This window comes from Gavia stellata, chromosome 7 (assembly GCF_030936135.1).
Source record: "Gavia stellata isolate bGavSte3 chromosome 7, bGavSte3.hap2, whole genome shotgun sequence".
In the NCBI taxonomy this organism is placed as follows: Eukaryota; Metazoa; Chordata; class Aves; order Gaviiformes; family Gaviidae; genus Gavia; species Gavia stellata.
In genome coordinates, this window is record NC_082600.1 from 48,712,710 (window position 1) to 48,733,626 (window position 20,917).

A 20,917-nucleotide genomic window follows, 5' to 3' on the forward strand; every position below is an offset into this window, starting at 1 on the left:
ATTTTGTACACTGCAGATATGGTCCACCTGTCAGAAAGACAACGCCAGACCATTTTTGGAGCCTTCTTCCCTCCCATCACAGGTAGTTATAAGAGATAGATGGGGAAAGTGTTTTTACATTCTTGCTGTGTCAGAGATAAGTAATTTCAACTCGTTTGTCAAAATCTTCCTTTTAGCTCATTTTCAGTTTTAGCTTCTCAGAAGACACTTTGTCATGCAAATAAATACATACTTGCACAAGAAAGTTCCACCTTTTAAATCACAGCAACTCAAACCTAACCCTTTGATGAACTGCCTTAGATCACTGACTTGTTGAGAAAGAAATTAAAACAACAAAAAAAGAAAAAACAAAATCATGCTCTTTCTATGTTGGCAGTAAGTAAATAATCACTTCCCAATCCATGCCCCACCCCTCCTCTTTGTTCCTCACAAAAGATGAGGAGCAGGATGCCCAAGAACTAAGGCATAGTTTCTTGTCAGTCCATTATTCTTAGTTCTTAAGTGCATGGCACTGCAAAAACCCTTAAAAGAGATACTACTCTCTTTTCTGTATGCCTGGGCAAAGCTTTGGAAGAGTTAAATGTCAATTAAAAAAAGGGAGAAAGAACTTCAGAAAAAAAGCTTGTTTTGCATGCCTGTGTAACTTATGATTTCGTAAGACACTAGGGTCTCATTCTGACAAAAATCGGTTTCCTATGTGTGACACTTGCCAAGTGCATCAAGTGAAATACTAGGGAAAAATGTAATTTTATTTTTCAGAACAATAGCTGTCCGATTACGGCATTCTTCTTATCTCATAGTAATAGAAGAAAAGGGGGTAAAATGTTCTATAATCACCTTCTTAAACAGGTTCCCACCAAACTGCCCCTGTGAATTGTGTAGGAGACTGATCAATATATGCCTTGCCTTCCTTATCTGTGAAAAGCAATCTCATATTTGGTCGAAAAGCGAAACAGAGACATACAGGTACACAAATCCTCCGGCCATTCACCTCCATTCGTTCTAATTGAATGCTTATGCGTATGGGTCTCTCGGCGCTCTGTACTGATAACAAAACTCCTTTCAACTCTCTAAGCTATGAACTCTGTTTCCAAAGACACTGCACCTTCACTGGGATTCTTCTTCAAAAACTATCATGGCTTAATTTTTTCCCCCTTTTCTTCTCTAGCCCTGTGCAACGCTCTAAAGATTCTTCTTTCAGCTTCCTAAAGAGGCAGAAAGAGGTTTCTCTATTTCTCTTTTTTCCCCTGCATTGAGATAAACTTGAGTGGCAGCCAGTTGGGGGGATTAAAATGGGAAGAAAATAACTTCAGATCAAATATTTAGCTGGTATCTTTTCTCCTAGATATCAGCAGGAGATGTGAATACATGTTTTTGGGTAAGTCACTGTTCAGCAAACCGTCTGCTTTTGATTGCAAAGTGACTGTAAAAATTTTAATAACGTGTAACAGCTAGCAACTGCACTTCAAAAAAAAAAAATCTAGGGATGACTGACTGCTAGAAATACAGATAAAAAGTTGCTATTTTTTATTTAAATTAATGTTAAAAAATAAATGGCTATACTTCGCTGTTGGCAGCATGATTATACAAGCTGCACAGTGTACAGAGAAGCCCTGACACGGCTCAGGTCAAGCCACGCAGCAGGAGCGGCAGCAGGCTCTCAGGCATGCATAGGCCGCTGCGTTTCTGCCCTGAGCTAACTGGCGGAGACACGGGGAGTGGGAGCCGAGAAGAGAGACCTCTGACCGCAGTCCTGGACGTTGTTCCCCCTGAGGATGTGGCCCTGCCTGGGCCCTTCACCAGGCACAAGCGGCGGGGCTGGGGCAGCGGGACTCCGGCCGCCCGGCGCTGGGGAAGCACGACGCGCCCTGCGCCGCTTCCAGCCGCTCCTGAGGGGATGAGGGCAACCACCGCCCGCCAAAAACTTCAGCCAATGGGAGGAGCGCATGGCGCCGCGCGCGAACGTACTTAAAACAGGGTGGTAATGGCCGCTTGAGGGCTGCCGGTGGAGGCACGTCCCGGGGGTGCCCGGTGCTCTGGAGAGGCGCCGCCGCGGGGGACCCACGCCGGGGCAGGTACGACAGCAGCAGGTGGGGAACGCGGCCGGCCCGGGCATGGCCTGGGGCGGGAGTAGCTGGGGTGGCCCGGAGACTCTGCGGAGGGAGCCGTCGTCCCGGCGCTGGCAGGTCGCGTGGCCGTGGCTATGTGCCGGCTGCGCGTGAGGGACGGTGCACACCGCAGGCGGGAAGCGGGGAGCCCGAGGGGACCCGCGGAGGCTCTGGCCGGGCGGGGAGGTGGTTAGAAAGGGTTGGGACTGCTCCTGCTCCGAGCCCCTGCCCCGTTGGCGAGCCCTAGGCAGCCGCGGGGAGCGCTGGAGCGGCCGCACGGCGAGCTGGGCGCCGAGCTGCTGGAGTGCTCGGCGGGTGGGTGCTGGGTGCTGCTGCGGCAGTAGCCCCCGAGCTGGGAGCGGTCGGCCGGGGCCGGGCCTGCCCCACCCGGCAGAGGGGGAGCGGAGCTCTTGCAGGCTGCCCCGGTTCCAGCCGCCGACCCACGGAAAGGGGAGCGCCGCTGCCCGGACGTGCCTCCTCAGCGGTCGTTTACTCCTCCCCAGTCAAGAACAAGGCCTGACCTATGTAATAGAAGTTCCGATTATTATCATGTTAAACCAATGATCTAGACCTTAGAGATAAGGGGTGGAGATTGTAATGGCTGTGTTTCCGCTGTTGTAACCTTTTTGGGTTTGTTACAGTGTTAACCCTTATAGCCTGGTCTGCAAGCGTGAGGGGATGGAGTTTCTGAGGAGTAAGTGCAACAGAGTAACCCCCTATAACCGCTTTACTGAGACGAGGAGTGGAATTCTGCCGCGTGTATGAGCACACGGTACAAATGTCAACTATTGTCTGACAAAAAGGGAAGATTTTACAGTGCGTGTGTGCTAAGCTTGTGATAATGTTAAAAGAACTTACAGTGGGTAGATATTCAAACTCTGCTTCAATAATCTGCTTCACAGAGGTGGGAAGGGTGGAATGTGTTGGTATAAATAGCAGGGTTTCAGTTGCGGTGTCGGCGGGTGCCCTGTGTGGGGGAAAAGGCTGTGAACTGCCCTGAGCCAGTCACAGCTGGTTCCTGCCTGAAATAAATGAAAACAACTCATTGCAGGCCAAAGCTTCCTCCAGTCAGAGGAGCACGCCGAGCTGAATGAAGGGTTAAATCACTGATGGTCCCTGGCTGAGACCCTACTGTGATACATAAAAGCTTTACTTGCATAGTTTTAGTTATTTGCTGAGCAGAGCTGATAATAGGATGTTTCAAGACGTGTAACTCTCTTCCTGACAAGATCAAATGGGCCTTGAGGTAGCTCGTTATGCCTCCTGAGTATATCGTTGATAACAGGGACTCCAGACGTTTGTGTCAAGATAAGCGCCAAAGAACTAGTTCAAACTGACCCTTTTGTAACATTCCGAGGCCAAAGGATGGATGAGCCAATTCCATGACCATGTATGGACAAAGGAAGCCCGAAGTTCAGCTAGTGGACAGTGTGAGGAAGACCATGAACGACCACCGGAGAGTGAAAATACCCTAACCCTAATTTTACCGCGCATGCTTGGACTATGCAAATGAATTCCGGGAACTCATCCACATAAGACCGCCCTTCTTAGAATTCTGATGAATATGTATGATTTTTCTGTATATAACTGAGGTGCTTTGCTAACCCGTTGGAGCACTCGTGGTGGACGAATCCCCAGTGCTGCCTAGCGCTGTATTAAAGAATGCCTGCTTAATAACAAACTAGTTGTTATTGAGTTATTCATCTCGGAAAACCGTCCCGATCGCGGGCTCGGTACCGACTTTGTTGTTTCAGAGCTGCTCAAATATGTTTAAGAAAGGGCAATAGCTGCTAGGGGCAGGAGACAAAGACCTGCAGCCGTAAAAAAGAAAAGGTGTGAGGAGATGCGAGGAGCCCTGAAGATGTGTTTGGAGAAAAAGGAGGAAGCGGAGGAGTCATGGAAGGGGACACTGTTGGGGGCACAGCTGGAGATGCAGTCTTGAAGGAGGTGTTCCATGACAGAGGCATATGCCCCTGAGGGGTCTGCAGCCCAAAGGTGACCCATGCCAAAGCAAGGATATCCCTGTGGACAAGCCATGCCAGAGCAGGGACACTCCCACAGGGGCTGTGGCCTGTAGGTGAGCTACACTGGAACAGATACTGCACTGAAGGACCTGTAGCCCATAGACGAACCCATGCTGGAGAAAAGGAGCAGTAAGAACTGAGCAGTGGAGGAAAAGACATGAGGTATGAAGGAGTAACAGAAAGAAACCATTATGCACTGACCCCAACCTCCTGCTCCACCTGTTGCCTGGAGTTGGAAGGGTCTGAGTTTAATACACAGTGAAAACAAGAGAAGCGGAGACTAGGAAGGGAGAAGAGGTGTTTGCTTAAGTGTTCATTTATTTGTTCTCTTTTTTCCTTCAATACCTGAATCAGTAATTAGATGCTTGTTAATTGACAATAAATTAAGTGAAATTCCCTTATCAACACTGCCCATGACACATCCATGTTGTGTGATTACAAGGCAGAGTTCAGTCGTGGACTCTGTAGACCAGTATTGGAGAATGCTGAAGTAGAAAACTTGAGCATTTATCCCAGATAATGAATTAAAGTTTCTGGCATTACTTGTCTGCATAGACAAGTTGTGACACAGTGCTTGTTCTGCTGTTTTGCAGTGAGTGTGACTGCTCTGGGAATCGGGGATTGTGCAGATGCACAAACTAGCAATGCTTTGGATGCTTACCTCAGGTTGAAAAAATTACATTGAGAAATGGCTATTTCTCCCCACTGAGTGTTGATGGCTGGTTCTGTCAAGCTCCACTTGAGCTATGTGAAGAGGTTAGATGAATCTCACTCTAGGAGCACTAACTGTTCTTTGTGTATCTGTTAGGAGACACACAGCTATCAGGGAGTGCTGCAAACTTCAGCCTGTTTCCTGTCATTGATAAACAAAGGTTTTGGACATAACCCAAGAAACCTCTGACAGGTCATAAACCCCCCTCTCTTCAGAGACTGGCAGTAGGTATTTTGCAAGTGGCTTTAATGAAGTTCACATTTTATCCCCTGTCTGTAAAAATGAAGACTATGATACTTGTTTTGTGAGTTTAAGATGCTTATTCACAAAGGCTTACTCATATATTTAATTTTTGCATAGCAGGGAAATTCTGACTGTGCTGTAATCAATGAGAGTTTTGCCAGTGTCTTAACTAGGGCTAGGTTTTCACCTCGAAGTCAGTGGGATTACTTACTGAGTATAAAGTGAATTACACAATTAGACCTAGGGAGGACTAGAACCAAATTTATTCATGGTGCCTTATAGTACTTCATGGATTGATATTGGGGTTGTTAGATTTTAGTTACTGTAGAGCTGGTTTTATCACATTGGTTTGCAAGTTCACAGACTAATCTAATGCTGAGACTAAAGGTATATTAGCAAACTCCTTTCTTTAGTCAACTGTAAGCTCTTAAATTGCCTATAAAATTGCAGTTACACAAAATGCTGTTCTCACAGTTTACTTAAACAAGCAGGTGACAAACAGGTAAAACAGATTCTGTGTTTCAAGTACATGAGACTTAGCTTGCTCATATTTAAAAATAACATCTATAAATACTTCACATCTTAGAAACATGGGGGTAATGTGGCCTAATGCCACTCATTAACTGTCATATCCATTTCAGAGGTAAAATTAATTTGCTAGATCTGTGTTCTTTTTTAGCTCATTTAGGAGATGAAACGTAATTTGTAGGGTAGGTAATAAAGGTTTCCTCTGAGGGGAAAAAAAACAGATGCAGATCATGAATTATGTTGTTTGTATACTGAAACATGGTATAGTAATTCTGTATAACTTCTTTGTGGAAGCAAAATGTCAGATAGTGCCTTTAGAATGAGTGTAAATCTAAAATAAGTCCAGGTTAATCACCTGAACTTACCACGAGACTAATGGCGGTCAAATCCTGATTATGAACTCTTTCAGAGAATTCTGATTATAAAACATCTAATTGGTGCCAAGTTAATGTTTTATATTTGGTTTCTGATTACCATCTAATCCAGATGTGCTAGCTATGCCCAGCAGCAAGTAAGTGGCCTTCCCTATGCTCTTCAACAGCAACAACCTCTGCTTTCCTTCATCTTTCCCTCCCCGTTTGCTGCTCTTCAGCTTCCTGAGCTGTGGCTCCCTTCTTCCCTCAGTTGTCCTGTGTTCCCATCCTTCAGCCTCCATTTTGTATAGAAGCTTTCAGCTAACTACAGAAAGGGGGAAGGTAGAAATGAGGGGAAAAAACAGTGAAGGTCACAAAACTGGTGACTTCCTGCAGTTGCATTATTGACATTAGCAGTGTCTTCTATATTAAAGAAAACTCGATCGCCAGCGGTGGAGATGACTAACAGACCAAATGAAGCATGTTTCAAGAGGCGACTGCAGACTGGTGGCGAGCTGCAAGCTTGTGTGTCAATGTCAATTTACCTTACACAATTTTAGGCCACCCAGTAAAGTGGATTAAGGAACTCTGCCATCAACAAACACTCTGGCAAATCCACAAGCTGTCAGCAGTTTCTCTGCCTCAGCTGAGCTGAAAAGAAAGGAATTGATGGTAAATCAATAGTGCTCAATTGTCATATGCGATACTGCATAATGGCAGCACTTAACAGCCAAGCTATTTATGATTGTTCTTTGCTTTGAGGAAAGCATCGAGTACATGTACCTTTCTGGAAATAGATTCTGATTGTCTATGTGTTTGGCAATTAAATTGTTCCTTTCCTCCTAATTTCCCAATATGCATGAGCAGGGGATCTCTCTAGTACTTTATTGAAATCACAAACGTAGATGTGACTATCTGCAGGATTCCCAGTCCATTTTGTGATACTAAGGCATTACTAATATTCCTCTCATAAGAAAATGTAAGCAGATTTAGAATTCATGTATCTGTGGAAATCATTGTGGGAGGATGTACTCTTACCTGAAGCATAGATAATTTTTGAGACTTTATTTTGGTTTGTTTTTTTTTCTTCCTTTTGATCATGTTTATCTTCCTGAAATGGTGTATATTCTTTATCAATTTAGAAATGGTACAAGATATCATCTTTTTCAGGCTGAAGGATGTTAGTAATGCATTGTTCACCTGACCATACATCTGCAATGTGATCCTTGAGTTAGAGCAGAGCTGGAGTTCCGCTTTGCAGTCCATCCTTAACTGCCAAATGTTAAATGTTTTTGTTTACTCTGAGGCTTAAACTACATTGAGGTTGAGGACCTAAGAGAAAAGATTTTCTTTTTTATACATTGTGAATCACTGAGCTCTTAACAAAAAAATGCCTTGGGCCTAGAACTTTATTTCTGAAGATGTTGGTGGGATTTCTGTGTTCGTTTCTTACTAGAATTTTGTTCAGTTGCAGTAGTAGCTACAGAGTAAGCTTTTTGATACTTTCCTTTTGTCAATGAACCTTTCAATCAGCTTTTCACAGTGGTCTTGCAGGTCTTCATGGAAGGCACATTAACTGCAGCTATAGTTTCAGTGCCACTTTATGGAGATAGGCTTATGTCTTACCCAGTGTTTCAAGAGAACTTAAATACTTGGTCTTATATTATCAAATAAAGGAGAACAGGTATGTATGTTTATATGTATGGATGTACACATGAACATGTGCATATATATGCACACATAGCCACAATGCTTTTGCTTGTTTCAGGTCTTTTTCAGGTTATCAAAATACTTAGGGGTTAGTCATCCTGGGCAAGTGTTAGGTCATTCCAGGTTCTTGGAGACCATATCTCTTCCCAGTCTGTCAGTGATACTTTGGAGGAGTCTCTAAAGTGAGTATAGGTTGTGATCTTGCAACACCATTTCACTGGAGGCATAGCTGATAGTCGCAGTAGGAAGTGTGGCCACCTGCCATGACATGACAGGGAGGTCTATCTTCATTCCTTTCTGAAAAATAACCAGAATGTTTCTCTTCTTATTAAATGCATTATATTAACAGCTAAGGAACTTCATTGCATCAGGCACAGTGTTACAGTGAATGGTCTTTGTCTTCACAAAGTTTTTATTTTGATGGAATACTGTAGAGGACATTGTTTTATTGAATAAACAAGTGGGTATGCATGTCTATTCTTTTTTCCAGTTGTAAAAGCAACTGAATTTCTTATTTGCTAGCTGGGGAGGGAAAAGGAGCAAATCCAGGCTTCAGTTGTTTTCAGGGTGGTAGGGACTGTAAAAAAGCATGTCTGTTTTCCAAAACATTGTTCTTGTTTTCTTTGTTTGAGGAAGGCTATTAAAAACAAAATACTACTGTACATAACAGAAGATTTTATTGGAAGATAATGTTTTGAATATTCAAAATACTGAACACTCCACTTTGAAAATTATAACTTAAAACAAACCTCATTTACATGAGAAGAGGCTTTATAGCCTCACCTTTTTGACTGATTTATTCACTCAATTCACTATAAATTCAAATTTTGTTTTTGTGAGAACAGAGCTACAGACTTAGTGAATAAAATGTGATCTAGCTCCATTCCCACATATATTTTCCTGCTGTGGTATTTGCATTCTAATCTACATGAATTCAGAACAAAATTTGTCAGAATTTGTTTTCGCACCACAGCATTAGTGGCCTTCTGCCTCTGAACTACCTTGGAGGCCACCTGCTAGCTTTGCTGATAATGCTGTGCAAAAACACCTTCTCCCTGTTTTGCTTCTGCTACCGCTTCTTTAATCAGAATGCTGATTTCATGTAGAAACACATTTTATATAACCTGGGTTACTGTAATCACCTGAGTTAAGATATTCCTCTTTTTCCACTTCTTTGCTTTTTTCTGAGTGGCGGAAAATATAGTAAAGACAAAGTGGCCCTCGCTGGCACAGCAAGCATATCACGAAAATGTGTCTCAAACATCTTTCTGTATCTCTTGGCTGAAATTTATGTGGATACCAAGATTTTATTGACCTAGTTCATTGTATTCTCCAAAGCAATTTATTGTGGTTTCTCTGTGAGATATAAATTCACACCTGAGTGCTGATACTTTCTATGCAAGTTCTAATATATACATCAGATAAGAATTGTTGATGTATAGCTTCCAATTTCTCACATCTCTTCTCTGTTACAACACTGTGCCCTAAGTTTTTTTTCCTCTACTCTCACCACTGTATATTTGATTTGTCATCTTGCCTCCTATCTTGAAAAGGGATTTATATTGATGGGCCATATACCCTAATGGGCTTTTGCATAACATGCCATGATCAGTTATTTTTAGCTGCAAATTTCATATCTCTTTATAAAAGATTTTTGCTAGATTTCTAGTTAAAGTAGTGCCTTTGTCCAATTCATCCTTGGACTCTAAGCACTGAAGAGGAAAACCTAATGCATTTTGGTTTTCTGAGTTGTCTGTTCTATACTGAGCACAGAAATAAAAAACCCACCCAACTTTAATAATGCTACCATTACCATGTTTTTCTAGGATGCTAGATCTCAATTTTCTACCAGCGTTTGAGAAAGGATACTGTATGTTGGTCTCCATTTTCCTTACTGCCCTTTGATTGTAAAGCTCTCTAATGAACAGGAAAAAGTGCAGATGTCGTGGTAAACGGTAGAACATAATAATGTTGTGCAACATCTTTTTTTGCTTGGAGTCGCTTTGTACCAATTGACTTGACAAACAGGAAGTCCCTAAAATTTGCTTGCTCTGAATTAGTGCTGTCTTGTACTGGTTATCCGTGGTGCTGAGTGGTACCACAATAGAATTTCAGTGCTGATAAAGATCTTGATTCATAAGATCATTGTCCTTATGATTCACAAGTCTTCCTCTGCTGGAGAAAACTGCCATATGACAATGTCTGAAAATTGAATTGTTTCTTATTTTTAAACTTTTTCTCCTCCCCTAACAAAATGCTTGTAGCCTAACTTTTAGCTGTTCATGCACGCAGTGCAACTCTTAAACGAGTGATACTATACCTTAAATGCTAGAATTGCTTAGTGACCTCTTATTAATAAATTCAAAGTAGCTTTATTTTTTGATAGCTCAGTCTTAAAATTTTTGACTTTATAAAAAAATCATACTTTTATGTTGTAGTAAAACTCAGGAAGACATTTGCCCTTCCTCATGAGTTTCCATTTACTTTTGTATTCAAATTAACATATGTGACTGCATTTCCTTAGGCAGTGATGCCCTTTATTTAGTTTTGAATTTACCTTTGAATTGTAGAAAATGAATGTATTAAGATAGCCATACCTTGGTATGTCCATCTCTACTCATGACTGTACCACATTAAGTGAGGTGCGGTCTAGTGCGATGCCCTGTTGCCATTGAAGTGAACTGGGACTATGAGCTTTGCTCTTGTTTAGCCATTCCATATGTACAGTTTTCAAGGGATTTTTCTGGAAGCCTGGGCAGAATTACCTTCTTTAATAAGAAAAGCATGATGGCATCTTTGTAGGCAAGATGGAGGTAGGGAGACAATTATACATTTATTAATAAATCCAAAACAAAGCTGTGTGAAATAAAAACCCACTATACACTATTCTCCCCTTGGGAAGAAGAATGAGAAATGGAATGCACTGTAAATGCTAGTCACGCTGTTTAATGCACTATTCAAAGGTATTCAAATATTAGAACAAGGACAGTTAATCTGTGAATAAAACAGGAAGAATAATATGCACATTGAAATACAGTCTTATGCTCCTACTTTAAATACCTAAATGAGCTAAATCTAATAAGTATTTTATGTATTATATAATTATGCATTATGTTTTAACCCTCCCCAATCCTTATTTATACTCAAGCTTTCTTGTGAGAAACTTAATTACCTATAACCATGCAAGTGTGTTTCTTAAACAAAAAACCTGAAACCTAGTCAATATGTTGTGCTTTGCATCTGTTCTGATGGCACCCAAAAGCAATTTTCCCCTAAATAATACTGAGTTATCTTCATTTTGGATGTATATAAAATTTTCACTGCCAGGCAGAGGTACTGTTTTCAAAGTTCATATTTCTAGAACTATTCTTTGAAGAGACTAACACTGCAGGTAAAGTTTAAATGTGCTTTTTAGTGTGAAAAATCCAGGTGCAGCCTGTCTCATTGCGAAAAACATAAAGGAAATTGTGTGAAATATGCTGTATGGTAGCTATGGAGAGCAACATTAGGAGTATTTCTGTGTTGATCTTCTAGATGTTTGGGACCTTTTTCTTTATCTGATGATGCAGTTCTATATTGTCTAGTATCCTTTTATAGTAATGTATTTGTTTAGTTTTACCTCATTGTGGCAGATTTGACCACTGGTGGCTTGAGCTTTATTCACCAGTTTTCTTTCATTCTACAGATCTCTAAGAAATGCATTTCTGTCATTTTGTGGCGGGGACATTGCTGAGTCAGCATGGCAATAAATTGCAAAGAATGTCTCTGCAAATGGGTTATTCTAGCACATCTCACCAGTACTTACATGCCTGAGTGACTACAGCCAAACGCTCTTCCTTAGTCATTATGAAATCCCCATTTCCACCTCTTATGTAATTCTAGCCCAAGCTACTTCTAATTCTTAAGTCTGAGTAATTTCTCTGAAGCAATGACATAAGAACAGCAATGATTCACTCTCTGATATGCCTATGCAACGGCAGAAGCTTGCCAGGTTAGAGAATGAAATGCCTAAGGTCAGTGACAGTGCAAGGTAGAAACTTTCTTTGTGAAACAGATATAAACACCTAATTGTAAAAAAGATCAGCAGTTGACTAAACTGGAGATACTGATTTCTCATGGAATATATTCACTTGTTGCCTGAGTGCTTTATTTTAGAAGTTCTTTAAGGTGCAAGGGACTTACCAGTCTTTCATTCAGAGATGCAGTAAGAAGTACCCAAGTCCCAAGAAAAATTAAGTTTGTCATATTTGGATTTCCATCCTAGCCTTTGTTTACCTCACTTTTTTTTAAGCTCTACAACACCACACTGAAAATGTCCCTTCCCAGGTCAGCACCTTAACTATAGAAGTATGATTTATTTTGCCTGCTTTTCCTATCCCTGTGGTTTGAGTTCTCTTATACCATGGCCCAGCTTTGATGGGAGGGGGATGTGATTGTCTAAACTGTTCTGCAACTTAGAATTTTTTTGGGAAATGGTGGACGGTGCTTTGAAGTACTCTGAAAAAGAAAAAAATGAAGTCAAGATCTCCCATTTGTCTGTTGGAGACCTAAATTACCTTGATGTTCCATGATTCGCATGTCTTCACGTTTTCTCTTGAGAAAACAGTCTGTGAAGAGGAGCTTATGATCTGAGTCATGAATTTAGAAAAAATCCTGATGCCTAGACAGGGAGAGAGACTGGGATAGACCTCTTGTGCCTACTGTTTCCTCCCAACTACATTTCCCTGTTGCTCCCTGTGGCTCAGTTCCTCCCAAATGTTTTACGTTTTCTCAGCTGCTTTTGTATAGTATTTGCCACTTCTATTGATTGTGTAAAACATTTGGGCATGTCAGTTGGGGGAACAAAACCATTCTCCTTGAGTCGGGTGCCAATGTTTTGATAACTTTATTTAATGCATAACACATGTGTTGAAAGTATATGGGAAAAATAGGTATTAATAGATTTTGTCCCTCCTAAGTATTGATGTCAACAGTAACTATCCAAAGATGTCTAAAATACTATCAGGAATTGTACGTAAACTCTGAAATGACTAAGAGTAGTACTAACTCAAGCTGTAAGTGGAACTGTTGTGTATTATATGACTCATGTTTGAGTAATGGGACTAAAAAAAGCAAAGTAACCACAGGACATACAAAACTTGGTCTGGGGCATCCATTCTGTAACAACAAAAGGGGTAGGGAAGGGGAGTTTATGAGCTTTCTTTTCAGTATGCTAACAGAATTTCAACTTTTAACAACTTGCTTTTTGAGCAATTTTAAACTTTTGCTTGATTTGATTTGTAATCAGGTACTAAGTTAGTTGCAATAATATTTATAAGATATGATTGATAAGTATTGTGTATTATTACGACTCTTGCAGCTTAGATGTTTGTTAAAGAAATTCTAGTAAAAAATCGAACTTATCTGGAGATGTTCACTGCAGTCACCTGGAATCAGATGTCTCTCTGGATATAAGCAGGTCTTTACAATACGGAGTTTACTGCCTTCTGTGATAGGCTTTCTCCTCTTAAATTCCATGCAGTAGGAGAATAAAGTGTGATTGGCTGGTTTTAGATGCTTTAAATGTAATTACAAATCATTACTCACTTTGGAGTAATGCCAGACATGTAAAATTTTACGAAAACAGTTATACACAAAATGGCTATTGATACAAATGCTATTCATGTCTGTTGTTAACAACCATATAATTGCTTCCAATTCCTACAAGAATAAATGGAAGAGGATCCTAAATAGCAGTGGATGGTAAATAATGACCATAATGACATTGCACTTAAGTAATATTTTAAATTATGGATATTAAGATACAGTTCTATCTCTGAGGATCACAACCTGGAAATAATACACAATGCAGCTCCCGTGTTAACTTCAGTTTGCTTGGTTCACTGTAAAAGAATATGAGTAAATGGCAAACAAACTGAAACCCAGAGGGTTACAGATACCAGCATTTGAAACAGAACTCTTTGAACTCTATTACAATGCCACAGAATGTAAAAAATACTCCAGAGATATAATTTACGTATCAGTGATGACCAACATTACTTTGGTGTGTCACATAAAAGCAAAACTTAGATGTGAAAACTTGCAAAAGCAAGAACAATATACATGCACTGGTTTTAGAGGTACACAGAGAAGACATCAACATACTTCATCCTGTTGATAAATTTAAGAAATAACTATATGAATAAAGCCAAGTTTTTGATATGACTCACGAGAAGTTGTATGTCATTGTGGTAAGGTGATAGGATTTGTGGGAGCCCTTGCCTAACCCGATGTCACATCTGGACTAAGGCTTGTACCAAAATCTGCATGTGACTAATGTGTACACCGAGCAGTTCCAATAAAGTTGGTGGCATGTTTTAAGTCCCTGCAGATCAGTACCCAAAATAAATTCAGCATAGGAAAACTGAAGCACACGTGAAAATGAGTCAGATATAATACTGAATGTAGCTCCAAATAAAGACTACTTTGTGTAACTTTGAACAGAATGAAACAGGTGGTTTTTTTGCTTTTTGTGTTCCTTTGATCCAGATGCTATGACCGTGCTGGTAAATCTTAGGTCTGAATGGGTAAGGTTGAAGGCTACATCTCTATCATATCAATTATGCGCTAGTATGTATCATCATTATCATCTAAAGAATTAAATCTGGGCCATGTTCACAAGTTCTATAAATCCCTAAGATTGTTATGAGTTGGAATTCCTTACATAGACACATTTATATACTTTTTAGGGCAGCTATACAGTATCAGATCTCCATCATGTAGGATAAGAGAATCTATTAAAACATACTTGAGCCCTGTTTGAATGGATTTGTTTACCTAGCTTAAGCCAGGTTTCCAGTTCTGGAGGGAGGTTTTCCCTCAGCAATGAATGCTTGCGTAGACAGTCTCCAGGGGCTGCTTAATTTTCCCACTATTTTTATTGGCTCAATAGGCTATCAGAAACTGGAGGAGGAGGAAGGAAGCAAAATTTTCAGGAACGTAAGAGACACTAAATGCTTCGTCAATACCTAGGAGACTGGTGTCTGGTCAGAAAATGCCAATGGTTTTTTTTGAAGTTATTGTATAAATGTGCTTTGGAAAGGAATGTCTTTTCCATTTCTTTTACACCTCTTTAGACAATGAATTATTTTGGCTATCAAAAATCACATTTTTTTTGTATGAATCAGACTTACTAAAACATGACAGTACAAACAGACTAAAATCTTCCAGGTTATGAAGTGAGATATGTGAAAAATTGGAAAGAATGGCATGAAGTGTGGAAGTATACACATCTTTTAGTTGAGATATGAGATGTAAGAATTTAATGGATTGAAGCTGAAAGGAGAAAAACAAGAACAGTACTACACGATTCTGCCCGGTAGTGTGGAAGAGCAGTCAGTGCGTTCATCTCTGATAGCATGGGTAAGACTTAAGAAGGTCCTCAGCTGTAAGATGAAGTAATTTTAATTCAGGAAGAACTGCATAATAGGGAGATGCTGAATACAGCACTGGTCATTAAGGATCTATATTGCTTCACAAAAAAATTTCTTTGCCCTGGCTTGAAAAGATTATTCATTCCTTTAGTGAGCTCCTATAGGTGACTACTTCAAACAATACATAACTGGTATTCCTTTTTGATTTAAGCATGTTCCTTTTAGCTATGTCTATCTCAGGGCATCCATTCTTCAGGTAAAAGTTTCTTTTTCAGATCAAGTTCCTATTCTAATTACTACTCAAATAATACAATAATCAATTATACAACCCAATTCATAGCTGACTTTAAAGAAATGCGTAATTTGACCATAAAGCCCTTGTGCCCACACATGGTGCTTTCAATGATTCTACTGTATGCATTCCTTAGTATGCTTTTGTATTATTTTTGTTACAGTAATTATTGTGGCCTTTTAAATATATTTTAATGATGAGATCTCTGTGCAGGGCTTTTGTGTGTATTTGGTGGGTGAGTGAAAGGTAGCTTAATGGATAATAAGTAAACAGACAATTGCATGTTATCGTTCATGAGCTGTTGTAATATTTAGCTATGGAAGGAGATTGTTTAAATGCTGCTGTTTAAAAAAAAAAAAGGCTTCAGGAAGAGGAGGAGAGTTCTGGCATTGTTTTCAGTGAGAACGGGGTAGGTTTGAAGTTTTTTGGTAGGAGGAGGCAGAACATTATGGGGACTACTGCAGTAAGCAGAGTGCAGGTACCCACCTCAGGTTAGGAGTTTGCTAGCATAGGAATGGTCTGTTCTGTGACAGTTGGTCTGGCAAGAATTCTGGGCTTAATTTACTAGCGTGGATACAGCCTCTGAGAATCAGAGATTTAATATACAGAATTTTATGTAGGGAATTTCCCTGATCCACAGGTTATTTAGAGCTAATTGAAGGGTGCTAGACAGTCTATTGTTAAAGTCTATTGCCCGGGCTTCTGTGGTGCCTTAGTACAAGTGGAGAACTTTAGATCAAGAAAAAATACTGTGTTTGAGCCTACGGGTCATCACAATATTCCTTTTGCTTCCACTCCTGCTTTAAAAAAGTGACACTGCTGATGGCAAACCCCAAAAACCTGACTCAGCACACCTTTATATTACATACTTGCACTGAAGAGGTATGAGCAGTAGTAATATGCAGTGAATGCTGCAAAGGTGCAGCAGGCTAAATGCCACTTTATTTAACTAAGGAACTAAGCCTGAAATCAATTAGAACTCAATTGCATATAGCAATTGGGAAACAAATAGCTTTTGTTCCCTGCTATACTCCTGCTTCTTTTACACGTTAAATTCTTTACTGATTCACAGTCAACTCTAAACTTACCCCTTCTTGATCAAGGCGCACCAAATATAATCTCAGATAAGAACAGACTATAGAAAGGGGAAAAAATAGGAAAGATGGCAGATGCTCGTCATGATTATTCTTTGTTTCAGAGATCAAAGTCAGGTCGTGGACTTTTGTTGGCATTCTTTTACTTTTTCTTCATTAATATGCATGCTTATGCTCTTCATATCTCCACTAGCTCTCATACTAAGCATCACCAAGAAAGGAGGGTTGTGTGTGTAGCATGGGTTTTGTATATGTGGTTGTACTTGTGCGCACGCATTTGCGTTTTCTGAGATAACAGAAATACATTAGACAAGTCCTATTAGGATGAGATAATTATTTAAAAAAAAAGTGGAAATAGCCAGTCTGGAATGTAGCACAAAGGATAGTTAATTTTCTTTTATCTTTATTTAAAAAGAAAGCAATCTATTTTATTAATATAACAAAATCCTAGACTATAGATGTTACTCTCTGCAGCATTTTTAATAGGCATTGCAAAGCAAGAAGCTGGGAGAAAAGGATGGAAGTGAAAAAGAAAGTGTTAAAAGGCTGGCTTCCTAGTTCTAGCCCTAGGTTTAAACATCCAACAGTACTTATCCACCCTAGAATAAACCAGTTCACACTGGACACCAGAGCACATACATGCCTTGAAGGATGTAAAAATGAAGTCACATTTCTGACTGTAATATAGAGTACTATATCTGCCAGCTGAGGTATTCCTGAAAGTTTAATTATGGTAACATGACACTCAGTGAGGGATAAACACCTGAGGACTTACTCAGCATCTTAGGCAAATTTTACAGCCTGAATTAAACACTGGCACAGATACACAGCTGATGTATTCAGGTAGGCAAGTTAGTCCAGTTCCGTCTAATCAAACTTAGTTTAGCCTGTCAAGCTTGTCTGCCTGTGTAGTTTTATGGTCTACTTAGAGCCTGTTCTGTAGATAATTTATGCTCTTGCTTTAGTACTCCAGTTTTCCTGTTAGTAAGAGCTGCTTCATTCTGCAAAAAATAACTTTTTCTTAATTTGAATGTTATTTTTGTTTTATAGTATTCTCATCACCCTTTAATGATAGATCTATAATGAAGCCCAAATAGAACTGCTTAAAATGATATTTCCCTGTTTTCAATGAAAAAGAATGAGTGACCTTGGAAGACAGCTACAAGAGTCAAGAACAAACTGGAGATACTTTTTTTTCTTAAGCATGATGGCAATAGTTTCATTAAACCTCCTGATGAAGCCAGGATAGTTTTAAGTGAATGGAAACATTAAAATTTACAAAATAATAATCCTCTAACAGTAGAATGTAGAATGTCTTATCTGGCTTCAAGTTTTATTGTCCTAAATGTTTTGGTAAGTCATCAAGAACCATAAATAGATGCACCTAAATTTAGATGCTTTGAGTAAAATAAAACAATTGGAGCAAAAACACAATCAAAATATTTCATACCAGAGGGGAAAATTCTTAACAAAAAGCTCAGCTTTGATTCAGAAGGCATTTCTGAAGGGGTCAGGAGAAACCTCTGGGAAAAGACGTGTAGAAATAGGTTATGTGAATTGTACATTTCAGGGGGAAAAAGCCTTCCATTTAATTGTGTGTTGGGTTTGCGTGGCAAGGTTTTTGGTGGCGGGGAGGCTGCAGGCCTGGCTTCTGAGAAGATACCAGAAGCTTCCTCTCTGTCTAATAGTCAGTGCCTGGCAGCCAGCCAGCCAAGGTCAACCCACCACAAATTGGCTATGAAGTAATGACTACGATTGTCCTCATCACTTTTAATTAAGTACCATGAATTGTTTGGAGTGGTCAGAGACAGTGGCAGTGAAGCACTCACAATTTTCAGTTACCTGCTTCATAGCAAAAGTTACCTCACTGGTGGCCGTTTTCTAGTCCAAATTCATGTCCTGAATGATTTAAGGGGAAAAAAAAAAGTTTGATCATAAAGTTTAAGGCTCATTGAACTCATTTTTTAATATAATAAAAATAGTCCTTTCCGGATTTGTTTATAGTCTAAACAAGTTTGCCTTATGTTACATATTATCCACCTTGAACTCCTAAATAATCTCTGCCCTTTTTATTTTTTAGATAAATGTCAGTGTCATCCTGATTTTTCTTATTCTGTTGCAAAATACAATACTGTGAGAAGAGCTAGAAACTGCATTATCCTATGCCATGAAAACCTAAGCATGAAACTGAATAGAATTAAAATAGAAATCAGTCATGAGGTGACCCTTTTCAAATGTGTGCATGCTTAGTCAGTGGCGTTATAAATATAACTGGTAATCATCAGCATTGGCTAAGATTTTTAAAATGAAATAAATCAAACACAAAAGTAAAAATAAATGAGGAAGCCAGTAGTCTTAATCTACGCTATCACTCGCTAATTTTAGTTGGCTGAGAATGCAAAAGGGTTAGGTCCAGCTTTTACTTATTTTTCTTTTTTGCATGGATTTTTTAGTACAAGTTATTTCCTGTAAAATTCTGGATAACCTTTGTAATGCAGCGTAGTTCAAGTCATAACAATGACATGGATTAAATGACAGGCCTACATCTTTGCAAGCCTAGTAACACAGAAACTGTCAGGGTGCTGCAGGGGCTGGGGGTTCCCTGGGGGCTGGGGCCTGTCCCAGCACCCTCAGTGAGGGAGCAGGGCTGGGGGGGCATCCGAGGGCAGCCTCAGCCCAGGACGTCAGGCCCCTCTGTGGGGACAGGGACGATGAGGCCAGGCTGGGATGCCAGCCTGCAAAAGGGGGACAGGATCCAGCCTGGTGAGGGGAACCAGGGTCAGACCCAACCCCAGGACGGCTGGGCAGGGCCATGAGGATGGGGCCAGGCTGGGCTTCTCTTGGTCGGTGAGTTCTGGTTCATCTTCTGGTACAATTTAGAGCAGCCGGAGGGTTGCTCTAAACTATCCTAAGCTGCAGTTACACCCCAATTAGTTTACCTCCTGCTCTGCCATAGCCCTTCACCAGTACTTTAGACCTGTGGTAATGCTGGAAAAAGAGGAGCTGGCATATGGGCAGTTCAGCAGGCTCTGTCTATGCATTCTAGGTCATCAAAGGTTACCAGCTAGAAGATAGTGGGACGAGAGGGTTATAAAAAACCAGTGTATTGGACTCGTGTTTTATTTGCTGCTGTGCCTTTAAACTTTGTTTTATTTAAATCTTAGAAGATTCCTTTTTACTTGGATAGGAATGGCTAGTTTTTAAATTTTTGGAATGGTGACTGTTTTCTGACCTTAAGCAGAGGGATCATGGTCAGAAGCTGCAGGCACGTTCAGAAAAGGAATGATTTGCATATACTTTGATTTGCTTTGCCCGTGACTAGTAACATTTATAGAAACAATCCTGCCTGGGCAGAGAGATAGACAGGATGACCTAATAGGTCTTTTCCATCTTAGTCCTATGGTTCTGCTATTTCATAAAATACATTAAAAATAGATTTGCATAACAGACTGGAACAGCTCCAAGCAAGCCATTTCAATCTCTCAGGAACATAATAAATATGTAATTTAAATACTGCCTAAAAACATATTTACTGATCTGTCTGCATTCATTCTTCCATTGGAGATGACAAAATGAGTATTTACCAAAGAACTCTCCCTAAATAATTTCAAAATCTGTTTTCATTGGCTGAAGTCAGAGGACTCAGAGGAAAGACTGAGGCTTTGTCCTTAGAGCATATTGCTCATGTGCCTTATTTTTAAGGCCTGTAAGAGCAAGTTTTCAAAGTAGCACTAGTCTCAATTTGTTGATGAATTTAAACAGGAATCTCTTTGGCCGTAGTACCATGCTTTGCTTTGAAAAATGCATATTTTAATTACGTAGCTAGTGTCAGGTGCAAGTAGTCTATTGAACAAAAATCAGCCACAAACAATGTGTTACCTTTTGAAAAACAAGCTGGTCGAATCTCCCCTTGAACCCTTTCCTTGATGAACTGAAAGATTAGTCATGTACCCAGGTTGCATCCATTAGAAACGGGACTAATGTGCCACAAAGAGACAATGAAGGACCCAGACACGCTTCTACAAAGCTTGTCCATGCCAAGACCGCACCCCGGTGGGGATCTGCATGCTTACTGTTATCTTTGCCTCAGGCTTTCTACCTGAGACTTGGCTGTCATGGGATATTCTGAAGAATGGTGTTCACATTCCCCTCTTTACTTACCTTTATTTTAGAGCTGCTTAATTATCCTTTCTCCAATACAGATTGTGCTGGGGTTTATTTGACAAACCAGGTTCACTGGAGTCTGGGATACCTCAGAAGCCAAATACTATGGTGAAGACAGACATGATGGGGGGTGTCTTTGTAAAAGTTACTTTTTCAACCTAACTTCATATGATACAATAGGATTTATTGATTCAGGCTCAGCATTGATTGGCTCTTCTGACTTTGAACTGACTTTGGAAGAGCTACCTGTACATTCCTACACAGAGTTCTGCAGTCC